Here is a 24,973-nt window from a genome sequence, read left to right on the forward strand (position 1 = left end):
TTGAATTTTCTCCCTCTTATCCTTCTCACTCTCTCTAACATTGTCAGACTCAGGCTGGCAGTCACTCTGTGCTCACTGCAGCTCAGGCTGAATAGAGAACATTTGCAGAGGGGGGAGGTGTCTTTTTCTAGCGTCCTGGTCCGTCCACATTGTGGTTGGTTGTGGACTCCACAACCAATTATTAGCCAATAATATTCGAGCTTAATAAAGGGGTTGGGTTAATGTAACACGGGGCCGTCTGGCTGCCAAGTAGTCTAGCGTCTTCAAATTTGCGGGCCAGTCCAGAACGTTTCCACCGATTGACCAATCAAATCACATTAAAAGCTAAACGTGACGACGTCATCACCTCGGCCTCGCGGCCACGTTCGAATCAAAACAACAATACAATTTAGGCTGGAGGGAACCCCGGAGATAGCTAGCTAACGTTATGTGAGTCTTAATGTCTAAACAAACAGCATTGAGACCTGAAATTCGCTCAGCTGCAGAAAAGTTTAGGAGAATACCTGAATACCCACAGGACTTGGAGAACTTTGTGGACGAATTGCTTTACTTTACTTCATTTGGACCAAGGTGCGTCAGCTGCAACAATGGTGAGTACCTAATAACCTAATAACTTTGTGATGCCGCTGTGTGTGTGTGTGTGTGTGTGTGTGTGTGTGTGTGTGTGTGTGTGTGTGTGTGTGTGTGTGTTAGGGTGACCAGATGCAAAAAGTCCAAAAGTGGGACAACAGTAAGATTTTGGTGGGACAAAGTGGGACAGATAGATAATGTACATTTTTTTATTAGAATAACTGAGTCTGGCAAAATGACAGGAGCTAGTTTCATACCACAGTCGGCTGACCTGTATGAATGGGAGTGTTGTACTGTGTGATAGACACTTGTTATCTCAGCTGCAGTGACCTTGTCCGTCTGGCTATCATTGTTTGGTTTAAAAAGAAACGTATCCATAGATCTGGATGTTTCTTTTTGGTGAACCACTTTCAAGTGAGACTCACGTCCACTGTGGCGCTTCAAGTCGTATTCTCCTCCATGCGCAATTGAAAACGAACTATGACACAAAACACAGAAAGCCTGCTGCGGATTGCCTGCCATCTGCCTCACCCAGTCATGTGTCGTTTGCCAGTCTTGGTTGTAACTGCAGGTCCGTTTCTTTTTACTGCTTTCCATCTTGAACTAGTTCGCTTGTAATGTTGTTGTGTTTTTTTTGACCAATCAGATTTGCGATATGAGGTAGCGTCACAAGTTCAACTCTCACGAGCAGAGCAGTGCGCTAAATTACTATAACCAATCAGATCTGCGATATGAGGTAGCGTCACGACTCAGTCACGTCACAAGCAGGCAAGCAGCGCGCTAAAGTACTATAACCAATCAGAGCAATGTGTGTGGACAAGAGGCGGGTTGCTACGTTTACTGTCTGTAGGGAGGGGCTTTTAGACGCATGTTTTTTTTTGGCTTCGAAAAGAGGGACATCCTCTCAATATGAGGGACGCGGGACATTTGGTCAAATGGTGGGACAGTACAACCAAAAGGGGGACACCTGGTCACCCTAGTGTGTGTGTGTGTGTGTGTGTGTGTGTGTGTGTGTGTGTGTGTGTGTGTGTGTGTGTGTGTGTGTGTGTGTGTGTGTGTGTGTGTGTGTGTGTGTGTGTGTGTGTGTGTGTGTGTGTGGAGCCAGCCATACTACTGTATATGTTCTGCCGTGTCATATCATACTGTGTTATTGTTTGATGGCGCGGCTGAGTCATACTGTACACACATGGTCTGCTTGTGTTTGATGGGCCGAGCCATATAGGCTACTGTATACATGTATGTTCTGCCATGTCAGCAATATCTTGCAAGACGCTGAAACGCTCCGACGGCGACATCAGGCCATTCATTAATTTCAACCTAGAACCTAAATGATCTCTCTCTCTCTCTCTCTCTCTCTCTCTCTCTCTCTCTCTCTCTCTCTCTCTCTCTCTCTCTCTCTCTCTCTCTCTCTCTCTCTCTCTCTCTCTCTCTCTCTCTCTCTCTCTCTCTCTCTCTCTCTCTCTCTCTCTCTCTCTCTCTCTCTCTCTCTCTCTCTCTCTCTCTCTCTCTCTCTCTCTGATTCATAATCAAAGCAGACCTCCTGCAGGCAACCACTGTGTGTGTGTGTGTGTGTGTGTGTGTGTGTGTGTGTGTATATATATTTGTGTTGTGTGTGTGTAATATTCAGAAAGAGAGGGAGAGAGAGAGCGAGGGAGGGAGAAATATTATATATATTATTTGGCTTAAATATGAAAACATTTATTAAAAAAAAATTATTAATAAAAAAAAGATTTTACGTTTTTTTTTTGGCATCCTCTGTTATTTTACCCACGCGACGCCACTGGTGTTGCAGGTAGTCCAAACAATGCAAATGTGAGACAGGAAGATGTTCCTGTGTGTCAGATCTATGTCAATGCCAAAAAAGGAAACTGTGGATAGGGATATGTGGGATGATGACTCAGATGATAGTGGTGAGGATGATTAACATCAGTGTTGCCTGGGAAGTGTGGTGGTGGATAGAATAGAATAGATAAAATAGAAATACTTTAATTATCCGAGGGAAATTTGACACTCGCTCACATTAAACATTAGACAGAACACAGTCAAGAATAAGAATAACAAAATAAATTGCCTAAGAATAAGAATAGAATAAAATATACAGTAAAAATATACAGAAGTCTACTGTAAGTGTAATATTGCACAGTGTTGTTTCAAAAGTAAAAGTCCAGGAAGATGGTAACTGTCACTCTGTGCTCAGTGATGCAGTGAGGCACAGTGATGCATTGTAAAGTCTGATGGCTGTCGGAATGAAGGACTTCCTGTGCCGTTCAGTGCTACATTTAGGGAGTGTTAGCCTAGCACTGAACATGCTCCTCCTGTCAGCCAAGTCTGTGTATAGTGGGTGGGAGGGGTTTTCCCTGATGGCCTGGAGCTTAGCAAGGCTCCTCCTCTCCGCCACCCTCGCTAGAGAGTCCAGCTCCACCCCAACCACACTACTGGCCTTCCTGACCAGCTTATCCAGCCTGTTTGCGTCTCCTGCTCTCAGTCCGCTGCTCCAGCAGGTCACAGCGTTCAAGAAGGCGCCCGCCACCACTGACTCTTAGCATCTTAACATCCTCAACATCCTTGTACAGACATTGAAGGATTTCCGCCTTCTGAGGAAGTAGAGTCGGCTCTGGCCCTTCTTGTAGAGTGCCTCTGCGTGTTTTGACGTGTTCAGTTTGTTGTCGATGTGCACACCGAGGTATTTGTAATCCTCAACCATGTCCACATCGGCTCCCCTGATGGAAACGGGGGTCACAGGTGCACTCCTCCTCCTCCCCAGCTCCACAACCAGTTCCCTGGTCTTCGCCACATTTAGCTGCAGGTGGTTTTTATCGCACCATGTGACGAAGTCAATTACCAGTTCCCGGTATTCCCTCTCATCACCGTCCTTTATACATCCCACTATCGCAGAGTCATCAGAAAACTTCTGAAGGTGGCAGGACTCTGACCGATAGTGGAAGTCGTTGGTGTAGACGGTAAAGAGGAAGGGAGAGAGGACTGTCCCCTGTGGGGCCCCGGTGTTGGTGACCAGTCTGTCTGAGACACAGCTCCGTAGGCGCACATACTGTGGTCTGCCCATCAGATAGTCAACAACCCAGGACACCAGGGGGGCCTCTACCAAGGGTATGAGGGGTTGGGTGGTGGATGAGGGTATGGACTGGGGTTGGGATGTATATGGTGAGGGGATTAGGGTTATACAGTAGGTATAGTGTGATTTGTTTGTATTTTTGTACCTGGATTCTATTTTGTTTTTAAATGGAAAATAAAAAGGTTAATGAGTAACTTTTTTGACATTATTCCAAATTAAGGGGATTGTGTAGTGTTTTGATTGATTAACCATCTTGATCAAAAGTGTGTGGGTCTATTATTTTTCTCATTATACTATCCACTGAACTGTTTTATGTGTACAAGCTCAATCTTTAGAAAATTGTACCAGCATCTTGGGAATCACAAGGTAAACCGTTTTTGATATGTTGTAAATTGAAGTCATGTAGCTAACTTGTCGTGGTCATTCCTATGGCATGGAGGTCTGGTTTTCAGAGCAACAAGCAGGAAGTTGGAATACAGTTTCAATGGAGCAAATGGTCAGATGGTCAGATGATTTATTCAGCAGGCAAAGCAAACAGCAGGTTCATAGCACATCAGAAAAAGGCCCATCCTCGACACAGCCTCGACTAGACAAAGTCCCCAGCAATGGTCAACCATGGTTGTTTTATCTAAAATGTTGACCCCTATTTTCATCAAAATTAGCTGGTCCAAGTCACATGTATTACAAAGGTTCCTTTGATAAACAGGTTCTAACAACAATGGTCTTGTGACCAGGGGTGAATCGGGGCTCCACCACAGATGGTAATTTGGCTTTAGTCTAGAGTTTCTGTGTGTGTGTGTAACTCAGTTTGGTTTCGTGTGTGTGTGTGTGTGTGTGTGTGTGTGTGTGTGTGTGTGTGTGTATGAGTGATTAAATCAGTCTGGGGGGATTGTGTCCTCCTTCACATGGTGTTTGACAATTTAACAAAATAGTGTGTCTTCCTTAGGCTGGAGACAACTGTGTCTCAAATCCACATATCAATATTATTTATCTAGCTAGTTTTAACTTAATCTTAAATCAATGGCCCTATGAATAAATTAATTTTTTTTTTACTTTTATTTATAGCATTTTCAGCTTTTTCTGACCACGCAGGACCGATAGAGGGAGAGAGGGAGAACGGGAAGAGAGGTAGGGAAGACATGCAGCAAATGGTCACCGGGACTGGGAAACGAACCCGGGACGACCGCTTCGCGACTCAGCACGTTATGTGGTGTGCTACTGGAGCGCCCCATGAATCAAATTTGTTACGTCAGATACATACTGCATATCATGGTATACATTTACAAGTATACTAATGCACCAATATTTGACTCAGATGTTTAGGTACATGTGTAAATGTAAATTTCAGAGAGTTTTTGTCTTCCCAACAAATTTGACATTTTAGTTTTTTTGTCATTTCCATACATTTATGGCCCTGGCAAAATTCTGCAGGATATCTTGGGGAGAACTTTTAACGCAATGTCCATGATGGTATTGTCTATGGAAAAATGCATTCAGAGTAGTCTCCAGACATGGGAACAAAAAAAATTTCTAGCCACTTTTCAGGCTTCACCTTATGGCCTAAATTGAGGAAAACTCTTTCCAGGGCATCACACTGAATGGAGGAAAACCAAACGACAAAACGGTTAACCAGAGGCAGTTTTTCCTAAGTGTGGCTAAGAACTTGGAGGACCGTTTGTTGTCTCAAGGGGTGTGGTTGCCCAATAAAACTGGATATAACAAGCTTATTGAGGAGTTGAAGGTGCTTTACGCACAATACTGGCCCGAGAACGCAGGTGCGAGAGAGAGACTGAGGTTGAATTGCTGTGTCGGCGCTTTGACATGGCTGTGGTGTTGGGTGTTTTGGACCACTAGATAATGTAAGCATTTGTCTATTAACCCATTCCGTGCCAACACAAGTATAGTCGGGTTAACTCGCCATCGCTTCCGTGCCAATCACGAGTATAGTCGGGTTTGAACTTTTAATCAATATTTCTTTTATTAGCGATATCCATTCATTTTTCATCCATCCAGCCTGACGTTATCATTGGGAATGGGTCTGAGATCGCAAAGGGCAAATACCGCCGCCTATCATCTCCCGGATGGTATTGCACATCATTGGATTGGATTTGCTGGGACTGTGCATCAAAAAAATAAGTCCGGTCCAGGTTTTACTTCTCAGGCATGCAGCTGGATACTATTGCATTGAGTCCCCCCACTGGGAGCATCGTGGATCATTGTGTTTTGGACTATAACATTGGATCAATGGACGCAATCGATATTTGGAATGGCGATCAGGAATTGGATTAATCTTTTTGCATGACATCTGATGTGAGGTAAGGAATTTATGTTTAGGAATCTTGGGTTAATCAGATGTTCCTATCACCGCCATCGGAGTGCGTGTGTGCGTGACGTTAGCGCTGAGCAAGTCACGAATAAGCGATTTTTCAGCCCGCTTTTGTATCGTGCATAAGGACACATATACTCTCGATAATCTAGCATTTATTTGAAAACGATTCATAAATCAGCTGAAAAATTACAACGTGTTTTGTGTATTCCACTAAAGGGCTATTATCGTGTCTTTCTCTGGAATTACTAGAAATCTCCAAAACTATACTCGTATTCAAAACGGTATAAAACAGAAATGTACCGATGAAAAAACAATCCGTTTCGTACATGTTGACTGAGAGCAAGTCATTGATAAGCGACGGGTGTATTAGACCCATAGCGATAATTTCTCCCATTGACTTCAGTGCTGGCACGCTAGCCCTAATTTGGTCATATGGGCGTGGCTCTGAATGAGTTAATAGGCCGCCGTGCCAATCTTGAAATAATACGCAACGGCCCGCCTGATCTCAAACCTACCGAAGTCAGCCCACGTCACCCCACTTCTCAGGGACCTGCACTGGCTCCCCATGGCCGCACAAATCCGCTTCAAGGCCCTCGACCTGGCATATCATGCGGCAAAGGGAACAGCTCCCGCCTACCTCCGGTCAATGGTCTCTAACTACACACCCTCAAGACCCCTACGCTCTGCATCTTCTGGCCGCCTCAGACCTACTACTATCCGAGCTGCGGGAGGGTCATCAAAGAGAAGTCGCCTATTCTCGGTCCTTGCCCCACAATGGTGGAACGAACTTCCCACCACAGTTAGGACAGCCAAAACCCGTCCAATCTTTCGCCGTCGACTAAAGACGCACTTCTTCACTTTTTTTCATGATGATGGCGCGGTCAAGACTAGTCGCCGTCGGGTTAGCTCAGCAACGATTGTGCATACTTTTTGTTATTGTGTTTATTTTTAGTACTTTTTTTTATAGAAACAACGCTGGCATCGACAAAATATGATCGCCAGTCACTGATTGATTTAAAATCCGGCCTGAAAGACAGGTTTAACAACACTTTTTGCCCAAACTGGCCACCGGAGATTCGACGCGACAACAACAAAGACAATGGCGGTGTGACCAAACGGAAACATAGAGGACGCAGAAGTGGAATTAAGAAGAGACTGAGAATTGAAAATAAAAGAAAATTGTAAAAAAAAAAAAAAGAAGAGACTGAAAAGTTCTCCTTACCGGCCAGGAATCCTTTCAATCCCGCTGGCAAACGTCCGTAGCATGGAGAATAAGATGGACGATCTCCGTGCGAGGGTCCGCTTTGATCAAGACGTGAGAGATTGCAACATTATGTGCTTCACGGAGACATGGCTTAAAGCAACTACTCCAGACCACATCATCTCTCCGTCGGATTCCTTCTCAGTCTTCCGACCGGACCGTACAGAAGAGTCCGGTAAGAGCGTTGGAGGGGGACTATGTCTTCTGACCAACAACAACTGGGTAAATCCGAAGGAAGTAAATATTCTGTCCCGTTTGGAGCATTTGTCGATTCAATGTCGCCCGTTTTACCTCCCCCGAGAATTCACCACCATTATCATGACGGCGGTGTACATTCCACCACAACGGATACCGCCAGGGCCCTGGCGGACCTACAGGGACATCTAAATAAGCAACAGAACAAGCACCCAGACGCAGCCATGATTATAGCTGGCGATTTCAACCAAGCGAATCTAAAGAAAGTGATGCCAAACTTTTTTCAGCACATCGCTTGCACCACCAGGGGAGGAAATACGCTTGACCATTATTACACCCCGTTTAGAGCCGGTTAGTAGTAGTAGTAGTAGTAGTAGTAGTAGTAGTAGTAGTAGTAGTAGTAGTAGTAGTAGTAGTAGTAGTAGTAGTAGTAGTAGTAGTAGTAGTAGTAGTAGTAGTAGTTTATTTCTTTTCAGTCATCATCACAGTACAATATACATCATCATTTATCAATATTTGATTATTTACAGTGACTGAAAAAGGTACAGACTGAAGCATAGTGCTTATATGTGCCTGTTCTATATTCTTACCAAAAAAATACAAATTGTTTTACTCCAAAACAGTATTATAAAGAAAAGAAAAAAGCAAGCAAAACAGTATTTTTCACCCTTGTAGTTTTTCAAAATTTAGCTTTACAAAAAAATACAAAAATGTAGATTCCAAAACAGTATTCTAAAAAAAAAAAACAAAAAAAACAGTGTTATTCACCCTTGTAGTTTTCAAAAATAGCTTTACAAACCTTTTTCTTAAAAACCAAAATCGAATTACTCATTCTTAACTCTATATCCGCATTGTTCCACAAGTTAACCCCAATAATAGAAATACACCTCCTTTTAATCCCCTTTTTAGCTTTCTGAACAGTAAATTTACAAATATCTGTATGTGTTGAAAAAAAACCTTTGCACCCCATCTGGGAGTAACTTTGCTTTAGCTCTGTACATTATTTACATAGTTCTATAGTAAACCAAATCATTAAATTTCATAATATGAGACTTTATAAACAATGGATTTGTATGTTCATAGTAACCAGCCTTGAAAAGGTTCTGAATGGCCCGCTTTTGCAGTACGACTATTGGATTTACTGTATTTTTAAATGTCGACCCCCATACTTCCACACAGTAAGAAATGTAAGGAAGTATAAGTGAGCAGTAAATTATGTGCAAGGCTTTGTAGTTTAATATATCCTTACATTTATACAATATTGCTACTGACTTAGATATTTTTCCTTGAATATAGTTAACATGTTGTTTCCATGTTAATTTCTGGTCAATAACTACCCCTAGACATTTTATCTCAAAAACTCTTTCTATTTGTACACATATCACATATTTTTAACTCTATCTCCCCCTCTATTTCTTTTCGATTTCCAAAAAACATAAATTTAGTTTTCTTAATATTGAGAGACAATTTATTAACATCAAACCAAGTTTTGAGAGTTTCAAGCTCTCTTTCAATAGCAGGCAAAAGTTCCTTTAAATTACTTTTTATTTATTTACCTGAGCAATATAAATTTGTATCATCTGCAAAAATAACAAACTTTAACAGTTCAGCAACATTGCACATATCATTAATATAAAGTATAGATAGTTTTGGACCTATCACAGATCCCTGAGGTACTCCACAGGTGACCTTCCTAAATCCTGACACAGTGTCATTGATTTGCACACATTGCTGTCTGTTTTCCAAGTAGCTCTTCAGCCAAGAGTTAGCTATACCTCGTATCCCATACTTCTCCAGTTTTCTCACTAATATGCTGTGATCTATTGTATCAAAAGCCTTCTGTAGGTCAATATAAATACCAATAGAACACTTGTCATTTTCAACTGCTTTGGTTATTTCTTCTACCATCTCCATCACTGCATATGTAGTAGTTCTATTTTTCCTAAACCCATACTGGTGTTCACTCAGTATTTTGTATTTGCCAATGAAAAGATCCAGTTGTTTCACAAATAGTTTCTCTAATATTTTTGAAAATTGAGGAAGTAGGGACACTGGTCTATAATTGTCCATTTCATGTTTATCTCCATTTTTATATATTGGTATTACCTTTGCTGGTTTCATATTATTAGGAAAAACACCTCTTTGAAAAGACAGATTGCATATATAGGTCAAAGGTTTTACAATAGACTAAATTACTTCTTTAATAATTACCATGTCAATGGAGTTTATATCAGTTGATGTTTTGTTTTTGAATTTACTTACAATATCAATTATATCAAGTTAATTTACCCCACAAAGGAACATAGAACTGATATTATCATTAATAAGATTATTAAACATATCTTTTTTATCATCAGGCACAACAATTTTACTGGCCAAAGTAGTTTCAACACCCACAAAGTAGTCATTGAAATCTTCAACGATGCTTTTTACATTGTCCACTTTAGCATCTGAGCTATTTAGAAAATAGCTTGGAAATTCAGATTTATATCCTCTATTTCGAATAATATGATTGATTATTTTCCAGGTCTTTTGTATATTATTTGCACTGTCTTCTAACATTTTATTGTAGTATTCCTTCTTCTGTACTCTCATAATGGAAGTCAGTTTGTTCTTATACAGCTTGTATTTTTCTTAGCTTTTACTTGTTCTCAGTTGTAAATATTTCTTGTAAAGTAAGTTTTTCTTTTTGCACGCCCTTTGCGTAGCTTTGGTCATCCATGGCTTTCCTTTATATTTATCCTTCACCCAGCTCTTTCTAATAGGACAGTGTTTGTTGTATAGCTCTGTGAACGTCAACAAAAAAGCATCATATGCCTGATTTGGATCGTCAACATACACCTCATCCCAGTTGTAGTTTGTAAAGTCCATCTTTAAGGCCTCCATTCTTTCTGGTGTCCTAATTCTTACAATTTTACAAGAAGGTTCACTTACATCAACTGAACATTTTTCCTTAAAAGTATGTAGAATCACAAAAATAGGAAAATGATCACTGATTTCACTTAAGAACAAACCACTTGTTGCTTGGCCATGAACATTCATAAATATGTTATCAATAAGTGTGACACTATCTTTAGTTATACTACTGGGTTTGCTTATAAGGGGCCGGAGACCAAAACTAAACATTGCATTACAGAAGTCTGTTGTTAGTTTATGTTCATTACATTTTAAGAGATCAATATTAAAGTCACCACAAACAAAAAAAGATTTTTTATCACATACCTTCTCATAAATTGATCAATGCAAGAACCAGGCGTTCTATATATGCAACTCAAAAATATACTCTTAACTTTAGCAGAGTGAATTTCAATTGTCAAACTCTCCATGATATCATTAACAATTGTAGTATCAATAACTCTACATTGAAAATCATTCTGTACATAAAATGCAACACCACCACCCCTTTTGTTTATCCGGTTTACACAGAAATGTTCATAACCTTCTAACATAAAATCAGCATCCTTTTCACTTGTTAGCCACGTCTCAGTTATTGCAATGACTTGAAATGTATGGTTTAATGAGTTTAAGTAGTCTTTAATTTGGACAAAGTTTGTATATAGGCTTCTGCTATTGAAGTGTATGATTGAAAAACCCTCCATATTAAGATTATTGAACAGATTCTCAGAATAATATTCACAATTTGATCTGTAATTGGAGAATTATCCAGCGCCTTTCCTACAGAGATATTATTATTATTATCATTATTATAGGGGCACTTATTATACAAGCATTATTTATCATCTGGTGCCACCTAGTGGGCGTTTACTGCAACTGTAGGACGCCAGGGGACTTAGATATGAACAGGTGAGACTGAATCAACGTCTGTGTGACGCACTATTTAAGACAGGGGTTCCCAAACTTTTCAGGCCGGGGCCCAGAAAATAAGGCGTCAGAGAGCCGCGGCCCAATGCACATCGTCTGGCTTTTTTTTTTTTTTTTTTTTGCCAGGCGACCGATTTTTTAAGCCAAATATCACTTCAATCCTATTAAGTTAGTAGTAGTTTATTTTTTTTTAGTAGTAGTTTATTTTTTTTCAGTCATCAAAAAAAAGTACAATATACATCATCATTTATCAATATTTGATTATTTACAGTGACTGAAAAAGGTACAGACTGAAGCATAGTGCTTATATGTGCCTGTCCTATATTCTTACCAAAAAAAAAAAAAAAACAGTATTATAAAGAAAAGAAAAAAAGCAAGCAAAACACCCTTCACCCTTGTAGTTTTTCAAAATTTTGCATAAAAAAAATAAATAAAATATAAAATACGAAAATGTAGATTCCAAAACAGTATTCTAAAAGAAAAAAGAAAAAAAGCAAACAAAACAGTGTTATTCACTAGGGATGTCCGATATTATCGGTTGACCGATATTATCGGCCGATATCGGCAGTAAAATGTGATATCGGAAAATATCGGTATCGGTTTAAAAAAAAATAAAACAATAACAATATTTGTTACAGTATATATATATATCCAGTGAAATTATTAGTTACCTGAAATTATTCAGTTTTTGGGGGGGGGGGGGGAAACCCTGCATATATCGGTATCGGTTGATATCGGTTGATATCGGTATCGGAAATTAAGAGTTGGACAATATCGGAATATCGGTATCGGTAAATAAGCCAATATCGAGCATCCCTATTATTCACCCTTGTATTTTTCAAAAATTGCTTTACAAACCTTATTCTTAAAAACCAAAATCGAATTACTCATTCTTAACTGTATATCCGCATTGTTCCACAAGTTAACCCCAATAATAGAAATACACCTCCTTTTAATCCCTTTCTTAGCTTTCTGAACAGTAAATTTACAAATATCTCTCAAATCATATTTTCTTTCATGTTTTGAAAAAAACCTTTGCACCCCTATTAATCCTATTAAGTTAGTTCAAGTTAGTTATTCATTTATATGTGCTATTTATGAGAGGGCTAACTTGTTGCAAAATAATAATGATAATAATAATAGCCTCATTAAAATACTATTGTTGCTTCGGTTGTTTTCAGCGTTTTATGTGCATAATCTGTTATTTAGTTTGAAATGTTCGTTGAAATAAGTAGATTTTTCGTTTTTGTTTATTTATTAAGTTAATATAAAACCATATAGTCACATTTTAGAATACAATAGAATAGAATTTTAGAATACAACTAGAAACACTGTCCTGGCCTGCTTCTAAGTTCAGTGGCCTGACGAAAAAAATTTAAATAAAAAATAAAAAAATAAAAAAATAAAAAATAAAAAAAATATTTTTTTTATTTTTTATTTTATTTTTTTTAAATCATCTCGCGGCCCACCCGTGGCTGCTCGCGGCCCACCTTTGGGTCGCGACCCCGACTTTGGGAACCACTGATTTAAGAGACACTCTTGACCATAGGCTGTAAGGTGAAAAGCCCTGTGGGCGAACTCGGACTGGCCAACGGTACGTTGCATTGTATGCGCCGTTAATATCCGCATTTATCCTTTGATTCATATATCTAGTTACTAATTGATGCCGTTTATTTCCTTTCCTTTGTATAGGTAAATAATCTGACTACTGACCGATGCTAAATGCTACTGACTGTATCGACTCTGCTGGCTAAGTGCTACTACTACTGGCTAAGTGCTACTACTACTGGCTAAGTGCTACTACTACTGGCTAAATGCTACTACTGCTGGCTAACTGCTAAACAAGTACTACTATCTACAGACTTAAGCTGCTACCAGCTACCAGTTAACCGCTTGCTTGATTGACCACCTGGTGATGATGGCATGACAGTTATCCAAATAACGGAATGTTTGGACATGGAGTCCCAATAAATGAACATTCTTGCAAAGTCCGAATTGTTTCTTTTGGTTAAATTTTTCAAGTCGTTCGCCTACACCCTTCCAATGGGGACATTTAGTTGACTCATTGACTGAGACCGCTAGATAATTGGACAATTATTTATCGTACGCGCCCCACTACGAGACGGGACGGACGGAACGCAGAAGCAAGTGCCGCGTGAGATACCCCTCAACGTCAAGGTGGAACCAGGACAGAGTGGATACACACGACGGGGCACATTGGAGAGGACGCGGTCAGCTCAAGGGAAGTGAAACGTTGATGTTGACTGCTTATTGGGTTGGAATCGCCGTATTCCGCCCACATGCTGGTTGCTTGAAGTGGTGGGGTCGCCGAATTCCATCCAATGTTAATGCTAAACGCTAGCCATCAGCCAACCAATGCTAATACTGCTAGCCACCAATGCTAACGCTGTTAGCCAAAGACTGCTAACACTGCTAGCTGCAAATGCTAAATGCTAGCCATTAGCCAACCAATGCTAATACTGCTAGCCACCAATGCTAACGCTGTTAGCCAAAGACTGCTAACACTGCTAGCTGCCAATGCTTAACGCTAGCCATTAGCCAACCAATGCTAATACTGCTAGCCACCAATGCTAACGCTGTTAGCCAAAGACTGCTAACACTGCTAGCTGCCAATGCTTAACGCTAGCCATTAGCCAACCAATGCTAATACTGCTAGCCACCAATGCTAACGCTGTTAGCCAAAGACTGCTAACACTGCTAGCTGCCAATGCTAAACGCTAGTCATTAGCCAACCAATGCTAATACCGCTAGCCACCAATACTAACGCTGTTAGCCAAAGACTGCTAACATTGCTAGCCACCAATGCTAACACTGCTGGCCACCAATGCTAGCTAAAGAACATTATCATTGACACCTATGCCTTGGCTGTGTTGAATTAAGCAACTACGTTGTTGCTCCAAACGCTGTGAACATTATCATTGACACCCATGCCTTGGCTGTGTTGAACTAGGCAACTACATTGTTGCTCCAAACGCTGTGAACATTTTCATTGACACCTATGCCTTGGCTGTGTTGAACCAAGCAACTACGTTGTTGCTCCAAACGCTGTGAACATTATCATTGACACCCATGCCTTGGCTGTGTTGAACTAGGCAACTACATTGTTGCACCAAACGCTGTGAACATTATCATTGACACCCCTATGCCTTGGCTGTGTTGAACCAAGCAACTACGTTGTTGCTCCAAACGCTGTGGACATTATCATTGACACGCCTATGCCTTGGCTGTGTTGAACTGTGCAATTATATTGTTGCTCCAAACGCCGTGAACGGTACTATTGATGAGCCGACCTAAAGTGACTATGTTTCTTCAGACAGTCTTCAATTTGCTCTTCACGTTGTGAACTGTACTATTAATGAATTAACCAAAAGCTGTAACGGTGCTCACCAACTCTATCCTACTTGCTCACTCACATTGTGGTCATTACCAGGTTTCAAGTGAGTGAAGCAAAGCTACGTTGACCCACTATACGGTCCCGTCATTATCCCCTGCTGGGAACAGTGTCATTGTAATCACACTGCTACACGCCAACTGTACAACTGTGCTTCTGACTGTTAACCCCATTGTTTACTACTGCCTGTGACCAGTGACTCAGCCGCAAAAGGAGCTCCAGTTGGGGCAACGGCTGACTGGGACAAGATGGAGGGTGTAGATGTGGAAGAGCTAAAGAAGAGGCGTACTGTGGCGCAGACAGCTTTCACAAGGAGAGCCAACCAGGTAGCTGACAATGTTGACACCGCATCGCCAGCGGAGCTGGTCAACGACAAGAAAGCTCTTCAAGTAGAGTTTGCTAAGCTCGTTGACACGACGGGAGACTATGTTGGAGCATTGGAGGAGGCCGACGGAGCCGCACATGCTACCGTGATAGCCGACGCCACAGCAAAGAAAGACGCGAGCAAGCAGAGGAAAGCGGCACTGGAGAAGAAGATCTTCTCGGAGGTATGGTCCCGCTTCGTTCAGCCATAGCTAGGCCCCCTTGAAGTGGAGTTCAAGGAGGCCTTGGAAGAGACAAAGAGACTCAGCACCCAATGGGCACCCAAAGACAAAAGAGCGTTGGAGGGGAACAAATTGGAGAGGAGACTCAACGCCTTCGAACAGATGGTGAGAGAGTGGAGATACTTTCTTCCAACTCCCAACATAGCTGAATTGGGGAAGCGGTACAGGCACCTAGACAAGGAAAGAGCAGCACTAATGGACAGGTGGTCGACCCTCCTAGAGCCTGGAGGAAAGGGCGGCGTTGAGCTGGACGACGAGGATGAAGAGGAGGAAAAGGTACACGACGTTGAAAGGGATGGCGACATGACCAGCCCACCTGGCGTCGCCAGGGACGCTCCTCAACATGCCACTGAAGCTGACCCCTCCCCATCCGCCGACGATAAAGGTGCGGTCGCTCATGCCCATTCACCTCCCCAGTGTAACAGCTGTCAAGCAGAGGGCGCTTATGGAAGCCCTCCCTTGCCTCCCGGCAGCCATGAGGAGGCATCCAACGCCGTCCATCTCCAGTATGGAGTAGGGACCGCAGGAAGTGGGCCTCTCCATCATGTTGGAAGGCAATCACCCCCACGGGTAAGACAACCCAGCAGGGAACCCCGTTTCAGTTCATCCGTCACCATCTATATTCATGCCAACCCCACTGACACGCCTCAGTCACGAGGTGACCGCGCCACGCCACCAGGTGATGAGGGCGCAACGCAGGAAGGTCTCGCTCACCACAGAGACCACCAGGGGGCCCGACCTAGGATCAAGCTCGCCGCCATCAATCTACCCAAATTCTGTGGGGACAGAAGGACATATTGGCGCTGGCGGGATAACTGGGAGGACCTCCAGGCGCTGGCAGAACCCTCAGGTTTACCAGTGTGTAAACTGTATCACCTACTGGACAGTGTGGAAGAGCCACTGAGGAAGAAGCTTGGGCTGGATCGCTGCAGAACCGCGGATGACATCTTCAGGCTCCTAGACAACCGATTTGGGGACAGGAGCGTGACCGCAAGCCTGATCCTCAAGGACCTGGAAGAAGTGCCTGCAGTGCGAAGCAGCCAGCCTAGGCCGATGATAGACCTGGTCCAGGCAGTGGAAACCGCACTGTATGACCTGAAGGACCTTGGAATGGAGGATGTTATCAAGAACCACTTAACTGTCGCCGCCATAGAGAGGAAGCTGCCTATAGGCATGAGAGAGAAGTGGATCTCCTATGAGCGTGACCCCGCAAATGGCGTCACGCCCAGAAGCTACTTCGACAGGCTCTTGTCATTCCTGAAAGGACAGGAAAGGATTCTCGAGAGGCTAGCACAGCTGGAGATCGGACCCACCCACGCTGGCGATAGACCAACCCAGCGTGAGATGCTGAGTGACAGAGGTAGTGAAAGACAGTCATTTACCAGAACAACAGTGAGTGATGTCAGGAGGGAGTCCCAGAGGGACCCGTGCACCATGTGTGGAGACAAAGCACATGGAGGGAGACTTTACTTCTGCCCGGCCTTCAAGAAGGCTTCATTGACGGAGAAGAGAGCCCAGGTGAAAAAGGCAGGGATGTGTGCCAAATGTCTCGATTATCACAGGGTTGACAGCGGGTGCAGGGAGAGATTCTTCTGCCATGAGGAAGAGTGTGTGGAAGAGGACGGCCCTGTCGAGCATCATTTCCTCCTCTGCCCCAAGACGCAAGGGAGGAGTGAAGCAACCGAGGAGCCACGAGCTAGGAGAGGACCCCAAGGCCTGACAGAGAAGCAGGAGGAAGTCATCGCTGGGTTTGCGCTCCAAATGGAAGCATTCAAAAAGGCCTTCACAAACAAAACAACCTCCAAAGTGTGCGCCAGCAAGAGCCTGTTGGACAAAAGCGGCATAAAAGAATACCCAGTCCTCATGATGCTCATGGATGTCACAACAAGAGGAGGAGACTGTGTTGGAGCGTTGATGGACCTCGCCTCCGACACCAACTATATCACTCACAGAGCCGCCAAGAGACTCGGGCTGACCGGCGAGCCAATCACACTGGTCGTGTACAGTGTTGGGAAGATGGCAGTCAAAGTCGATACCAAGAGGTATGTGGTGGCGATCAAGGTATGGACCCCGAAGGGGACCTCAAGGTGCCATGAGATGCTCTGCTATGGCCTTGAGGACATTGCCAAGGTGGACCGAGTGGTGGACTCTGAGCAGCTCTAGCTGTTTTTCCCACGTGTCCAGCCAGGAGAACTGACCCGGCCCGAGACCATCAACCTGCTCATCAGCGCCCGGGAAGGTCGCTTAGTCCCACAAAGAGTGGGGAGAGTCGGCGATCTGGTGCTGTGGGACGGCCCGTTGGGCAAGACTGTGAGTGGTGCACATCCAGACCTCTTTGAGGGGGTAGAGTTGACGGCACGCCAATCATTGACCCACTTCGCGCACTCCATGGGGACGAAGGCCGTCGAAGTGAAGAAGCACCTCGCGGTAGACCTGACCGAGAGTGGCCGCCCGCCTGGAGCGAAGGAGCAACCAGCATCACTCCCTAACGACCATAGAATCTCACAGTCGGCACTCCTGAGAACGGAGAAAGCCTCAGGAGGGACCTCGCATGGCGTTGAGCCTACACCAGACAGGCCCGGTCTGGTCAAGGTGGGAGGCGTAACGCCACAGAAGCCAAACCAAAGACACTCGTCCAAAAACGCCCCAAGAGGGACCCCGAGTGGAAAGGAGCCTACACCAGGCAGACCCGGTCTGGTCAAGGTGGGAGGCGTAACGCCACAGAGGCAAGACCAAGGACACTCGTCCAAAAGCGCCTCGAGAGGGACCCCAAGTGGAAAGGAGCCTACACCAGGCAGACCCGGTCTGGTCAAGGTGGGAGGCACAGCGCCACGGAGGCGAGACCAAAGACACTGGCCCAAAAATACCTCAAGAGGGGCCTCAAGTGCAAGGAAGCCCACACCAGGCAGGCCCGGTCCTGTAAAATGGGATGCATTGACGGGCAAGGAACGCCAAAACTCGTCCGATGAACTATGCCTGGCTGGGCAGGAAGGAGAAGCCCACAGGGCCAACCACGAGGGCGTTGCTGAAACCTTCTCACAATTGAGGAACAATGACCGAGTCAAGGACGTCGATTGAGATAGAACGAGTGTTGTGAAGGGCCAGATTAAACCGAATATATATATTTATTTATATATATATATTTAATTGTATTTGTATATTCTCTAATATTCCCTGATATCCCTTGTATATTCCTTGTACAATATGCATTGAATATCCATTCTAGCCTACTGAACATCCCATAATAGTCTCCATTCTACTATTGGTCGAGACCTTGGTGCCAGGCTGCCATACCCCTCAGACCCAGTTCAAACGTACCGCTCGACATGTACGAACAAGTCCTAGTTCCGCGTAGGAATTTGGCTACCGCACCACTAATGGGACTATTTGTTCATAGTGCGTATATATACTGCGCTACTAAAGTAGGACTTTCTTTTCAGTCCAGTTTCTTACCCTCCAATAGAGTCACAGACGTAAAGCCTCCCCGCGATGCCACGTGTGGGAGTAAGGCCAAGTTCGGCCTACCATCGGTATTGAGACATCGTGTATATTAATATTTGAATAGTCATATTTGGCACTATATCGTCGAGTTGGACGTAGTCTATTAAGCTAATAATAGTCTGTTAATATATAGTGCTTCGTGCGGTGAGAATACTACCGTAGTCAGTACCCCATCGTTTCGGGCAGAGAACTGGCTGCTTACCCAGGGTGGTTGACCCTATGTGAAGCTGCACCCGAGGAGCCCCAGAGCCGACGAGCGAGTGGACCTGTATACCGGATTATTCTACCGACGACAGCCCGCCTTCCCAGGCACGGATTATGCTTTGGATACTTTGATTATTCTATGGATAAAGACCCCCGACACTACCGTGTGTTGGAACCCCCCCCCCTGGAGAGGACGCAAGGTGAGGAGACGCTCTGCAAGACGAGGTCTCTCCACATCTCTCCCCCGTGGACCGGAGAGAGCCGGCCCACAAAGAGTCCACCTGCTTTCATCTGTGGTCCAAGGATCGCCGGCGCATTGAACGGCACTACAGTGGGTTCACCTGGGATACCCTTGGCCGGACGAGGCAGCTGAATTCTACCCCCCCCCCCCTCCTACTCCTGTCGGCTTACAAGCGACCGGATTAACCCCCTCTAGTGTATCCAGCCTATAATCATTAAAGTATCATTGCTGTTATTCCTTAACTATTCCAGGTCGTATATTTACCACCTGCGCCTTCAGAGATTGGACATTATCTATTGATATACCGACGAATACTCCTTGCCATAAAAGTGCATACTATTTCAATTCATAAATGTAATTAAGTGATTAAGTGCTTATTCTACACACCATCGCTGTGTAGGAAATAAAGACCTGCTTCTAATTCGTACATTTGTGTTGGATCCGTTTCATCTACGTGAGAGTGTTCATGATAATATATTTATGCCGTGTACTGGGTGGCCGAATATTAAGTACAAAGGTAGTGGTAGTAAGTATCATATCTAGTAATACAGTCAGGGAATTGTACCCCTCAGTTACAATTGGTCCTTCGAGCCGGAGGGTAATTAGTGTAATATTAATATAGTGTTATTAATATTGAAATGGCCTATGATGAACACTCCACGAAACGATCCTCCTAACCAACGCCCGCAGCGCGAACGACGGCTCCCTCAGTACTTAGAGGCTTACGCTGTCAGTCAACAACCTAGTCTTCTACTAACAGTAAACGCGGTAAAACTAGAAAGTAAAAGTATGTCTAACCCCAACGCCCAGACTACCCCGACCATAGAGGCCCCTACGGGCTCTAATGTAACTGACCAAGTTCACGGTGGGGACCAGTGGGAACCAGACATGACTTCACACCCCGCCAGTACTGAAGAAGTAGTCCCCGATGAGTCCCGGGAGGAATACAACGCTACCGAGAGAGAACTCGGCACGGAAGAAGACGGGGAGAGCACCGTGGAGATAGAACTCCAAGGCTCCGCAAGGAGTACCCCGAGGGAAGGCTCCCCTATACAACCGCCTTCTCCCAGCGAGGCAGAGAGGACCCTACAGCAGGCCTTCCTCATCAGCCTGAACGCCGCTGCTGAACGCGACCGACTGCAGATCCAGCAGCGAAGCGAACACGAGCAGATACGTCTAGAAATAAGACGCATTCAGATGGAAGAGAATGTGGCCCGAGAACGAGCCGGTGCTCAACGGGACGCAGCGCGCGACAGACAGCAGTCGCAACTAATAGAACAGCTGATCAGACGGACAACACCCTCTCCCTCCGCCAGAGGCTCCAGGAACTCGTCTAGACACACCTCCAGGGCGGCATCCCCTAGCCGAGTAAACAACCCTGAACTTGACCAACAGACGAGGTCTATACCCCCCACAGACCACCTCCCCCCACCGGTCCAAGCGAGACCTAGCAACCGGGAAGGAGCAGCATATCCTGTGGAGAGGCTAAACCAGAGACTACAAGCACTGGATGACCTAACTGAAGACGAAGAGGAAGAGGAGGAGAACCGCGCCCGAAGACAGCACAGTACTCTACCGGACCAGGAGGTCCGGTACAGCCCAGGCTATACTCCCGCGGAGCTGCGCTACAGACCCCCGACTCTATACACGGGTGAGCATGACGCACGACCCGCACCGAGGAACAGCACCTGGACAAGCGGGCCATGGTACACTGCCGGTACCAGCCCATACCAAGGAGCGGGAGGAGACTCGCCTAGGAGGCCTCCCCCCCAACGCTCGCCGATGTATCCACAGTCAGCGTCATACATTGGCACGCCTATGGTACCCGACTTCACCCAAGAGAACCGGGCCCAGTATACAGAACTCTGCATGTGTCTGGAGACCATGTTGGTGGATGTATTGGATGAACGCCACAAATACGCCATCCTACTGCAGCACTTAAAGGTGCCCCGCGCACATAATATAGCGCTCGCCTACGCGACTTCCACCACCCCATACACAGCAGCGCTGGTAGCATTGGACCAGAGGTATGGGCGCATATGGGATTACGTGATCCAGGAGATCCGACACATCGACCGCTTACCCCCAGCAATAGACAATCGAGCACTGGACGACCTGTCCATCAGAGTGCAGTCCCTGGTAGGGATGTTGGGAGCGCAAAGAGAGAAGGGGAAGTATGAACTTTACGCCAACTCAAATGTGGAAAGGATTCTGGAGAAGCTGCCGCCCGCTCGTCAGGAGCGCTTTAGGCGGCAGAGGGACCACAGAGACCCGAATGGCCCCGAACCGAACCTCCTCGATCTAGCAGACTTCCTGGCGAGAGAAGTCAGCAGCCTACGGCTAGATACATTCGGACGGAGCACCCCTGGCTCCAGAGAAGGAACCAGACGACTAAATGATGGAAGAAGATCGGTGACTGTGATGCACCAATCGGAGTCAGTACCGAGCAGCAGTAGCCACAGTACCCCCTCCAGAACGGAGAAGTGGAAGATAGTGTGCCCCTACTGTGAGAAAGAACACTGGCTAGCGCAATGTGACTCTTTCCCCAAGCTGAACGCGGAGGAAGCAGGTCAATGGATAAAGTCCAACAAGCGCTGTTTTCGCTGTGCGCGCGCACACATGGCAGCCGAATGCCGCTTAAAGAAAAGGTGCACCAAGTGCGATGGAGCCCATCTGGACATACTTCACGACAGTAACAGACGGCGCCCTTCACCTGCACCATCCAGCCGCAAAGCGAGCGTCATGTACATCGATCCCGCCAGCAGTAGTGGAGCCCGAGTACTCCTAAAAGTAGTGCGTGTGACACTAAGCTACCAGAATAAAGTCCTGGACACTTACGCCGTCCTCGATGACGGGTCAGAGAAGACCCTGCTGCTCGCCTCCGCTGCGGCCCAGCTAGGGCTGCGGGGAAGCGAAACCCAAATGACAATTCGGACAATAAGACGAGATTTGAAGACGATAAAGGGCGAGAATGTCTCATTCTCTATCGCAGCAAGCGGCCAGCCTGAGCGACGGTACCAGATTGCAGACGCTTTCACCAGCCAAGAAATAGGACTGTCGCGGTACACATACCCCGTCGCCAAGCTGATGGAGAAATATGCACATCTGCGCAAGTTACCGATCCCGCTCATAGACAATGCTATGCCGACCCTGTTGATAGGCTCCGACCATGCAGACCTCATTGTCCCGATAGACCGGGTTCATACCGGACCCCGAGGCTGTCCTGCAGCAGTCGAGACCCGTTTGGGATGGACTCTCCAAGGCCCGCTCGCCAAATCTCTCAACCGAAGTACAGCCACTAGATGTCTCCACTCCCGAGTCACAGAGGGAGAAACCGCACTCCTGCAACACGTAGAGCGGCTATGGAGCTTGGAACAAATGCCCTTTAAGAATGGAAAGAAAGACATTCGCTCTAAAGATGACATTTACGCCATTCACCTCCTCGAGACAGGGACCAAGAGAGTCCCGGTCAACGGCGTGTTGAGATACGCCACGCCACTCCTGCGGCGAGAAGGAATGCCTACTTTCCACGCCAAGACAGACGCCATAGAACGGTACCTGCTGAACACGGAGCGGCGCTTAGCCAAGAACCCCGCCCAAGAGAGTGTATACCGCGCTGAGATTGAGAAGCTCATCACAGCGGGACACGTCACAAAGATGGACATTAAAGAGGCTGACCAGACCACTGAATCGTGGTACGTGCCCCACCACAAGGTCCATCACAACGGTAAAGACTGCATAGTATTTAACTGCAGCTACCAGATCGGATCCCAAAATCTGAATAAAGAGTTACTGCCCGGTCCCACACTCGGCCCCTCCCTACTCGGCGTTCTACTCCGCTTCCGCCAGGAAAAGGTGGCCATCAGCGGGGACATTAAAGGAATGTTCCTGCAGGTGAGATTAGTAGAGGCGGACAAGCCCCTGTTACGGTTCCTATGGAGAGAGAAGCCAGGAGATGAGCACCCAGCCATCTACCAATGGGAAGTCCTCCCCTTCGGAACGACGTGCAGCCCCTGCTGTGCGACATTTGCACTACAGAAACATGTAGCAGAGGACCCAGCAGCGGACGAAGAGGTCCGACACAGCGTAAAGAACAGCTTCTACGTAGACAACTGTCTACAAAGCCTTTCAACCCAGGAAGAAGCCGAGGCTCTCCTGATTAAACTCCGCGCCTCATTGATCAAAGGCGGCTTTGATCTCAGGCAGTGGGCCAGCAGCGATCCGCAAGTACTGCGCAGCCTCTCCTCCGAGGACAAGGCAGCCAGCAGCGAGACCTGGATGGCTACAATCCCGGGAGAAGCCCAGGAGATGACCCTGGGATTGGTGTGGCGATTCAAAACAGATTCGCTTCACTACAGACACAAGCCCCTGACTACGGAGCAGGGAAGGCCGGCGGCGGCGCCGACCACCAGACGGAGTGTGTACACAACACTCGCCCGACAATATGACCCGCTAGGATGTATTCTACCGTACACCACCAGGGCAAAAATGATTGTACGAGCATTGTGGGACAAGGACCAGGGCTGGGACGACCCCATTCCCGCACACCTTGCATCCACCTGGAGAGAGTGGGAGATGGAGCTCCACTCACTCCCAGGCGTTAATATGCGCCGAAGCTACTTCCCACCCAAGGTGAGGCCAGAGACATGTAAAATGGACTTACACGTCTTCAGTGACGCCTCAGAGGTCGCATACGGATCAGTAGCCTACTTGCGGGCCCAAGACCAAGGGGGAGAGATCTACACAGCATTTGTCCTCGCCCGCTCGAGAATAGCCCCACGCAAGCAACAATCTATCCCACGTCTAGAGCTCTGCGCAGCCCTAGCCGGAGCGCACCTAGCCACGCTCATCCAACGTGAGCTCACCATACCGGTGTCTAGAACAATCCTGTGGTCAGATTCCACGACGGTACTCGCCTGGATCAAATCGGACTCATGCAAGTATAAAGTCTTCGTGGGAGTCAGAGTCACCGAGATTCAAGACTTAACCGAAGAGTTAACCGGAGAAACAGAGTGGCGCTACGTTGATACAAAACAGAACCCAGCTGACGTCATCACCCGGGGGATGCCCCTGGATGACCTCACCCGTCGCAATGTCTACAGTGACGGCCCCGCATTCCTAAGACTCCCGGAAGGACAGTGGCCCATGCCTATCCCGAGGGAAGCAAGTCCAGAGGAGGTGGAAATTAAGAAGTCTGTGTTCTGTGGTTTGAGCACCGTAGCCTCCACCGACCCTAACATAAACGATTGCACGTCCATAGAGAGTGCACAACAAAGAACATTCCTGCGGTACCACCCGGAGTGCAAGTCCCCCGCTGATATGTCAGCAGCTAACTACGAGGAAGCAGAATTGCTTCTACTGCAGCGAGCCCAGAGAGACTCGTTCCCCGATGAATTGGCCTGTCTACAGGGAGGAAAGCCCGTCCCATCCGACAGCAGATTGATTCACCTGGCCCCCGAGAGCGACGCTCACACCCTCATCAGAGTGGGTGGTCGCCTACGCAGAGCCCCCAATCTGCCGGATGACGTTAAATACCCGATCGTATTGAACAGCCGACACAAGGTCACAGAGCTGATTATAAAGAAATACGATGAGGATGTACATCACGCCAGGAGCAGTTTCCTACTGCACTACCTACCGTCTCTACAGACCCGCCAGAAGTGGGTAAAGGAGAGAGACAATTTGACAGAAGGAACAGTCGTCATGATTATTGATCAATCACTGCCCAGAGCTATGTGGCCGGCCGGCCGCGTAAGCAAA

This window comes from Notolepis coatsorum (assembly GCF_963971535.1).
Source record: "Notolepis coatsorum genome assembly, chromosome: 7".
Taxonomy (NCBI): domain Eukaryota; kingdom Metazoa; phylum Chordata; class Actinopteri; order Aulopiformes; family Paralepididae; genus Notolepis; species Notolepis coatsorum.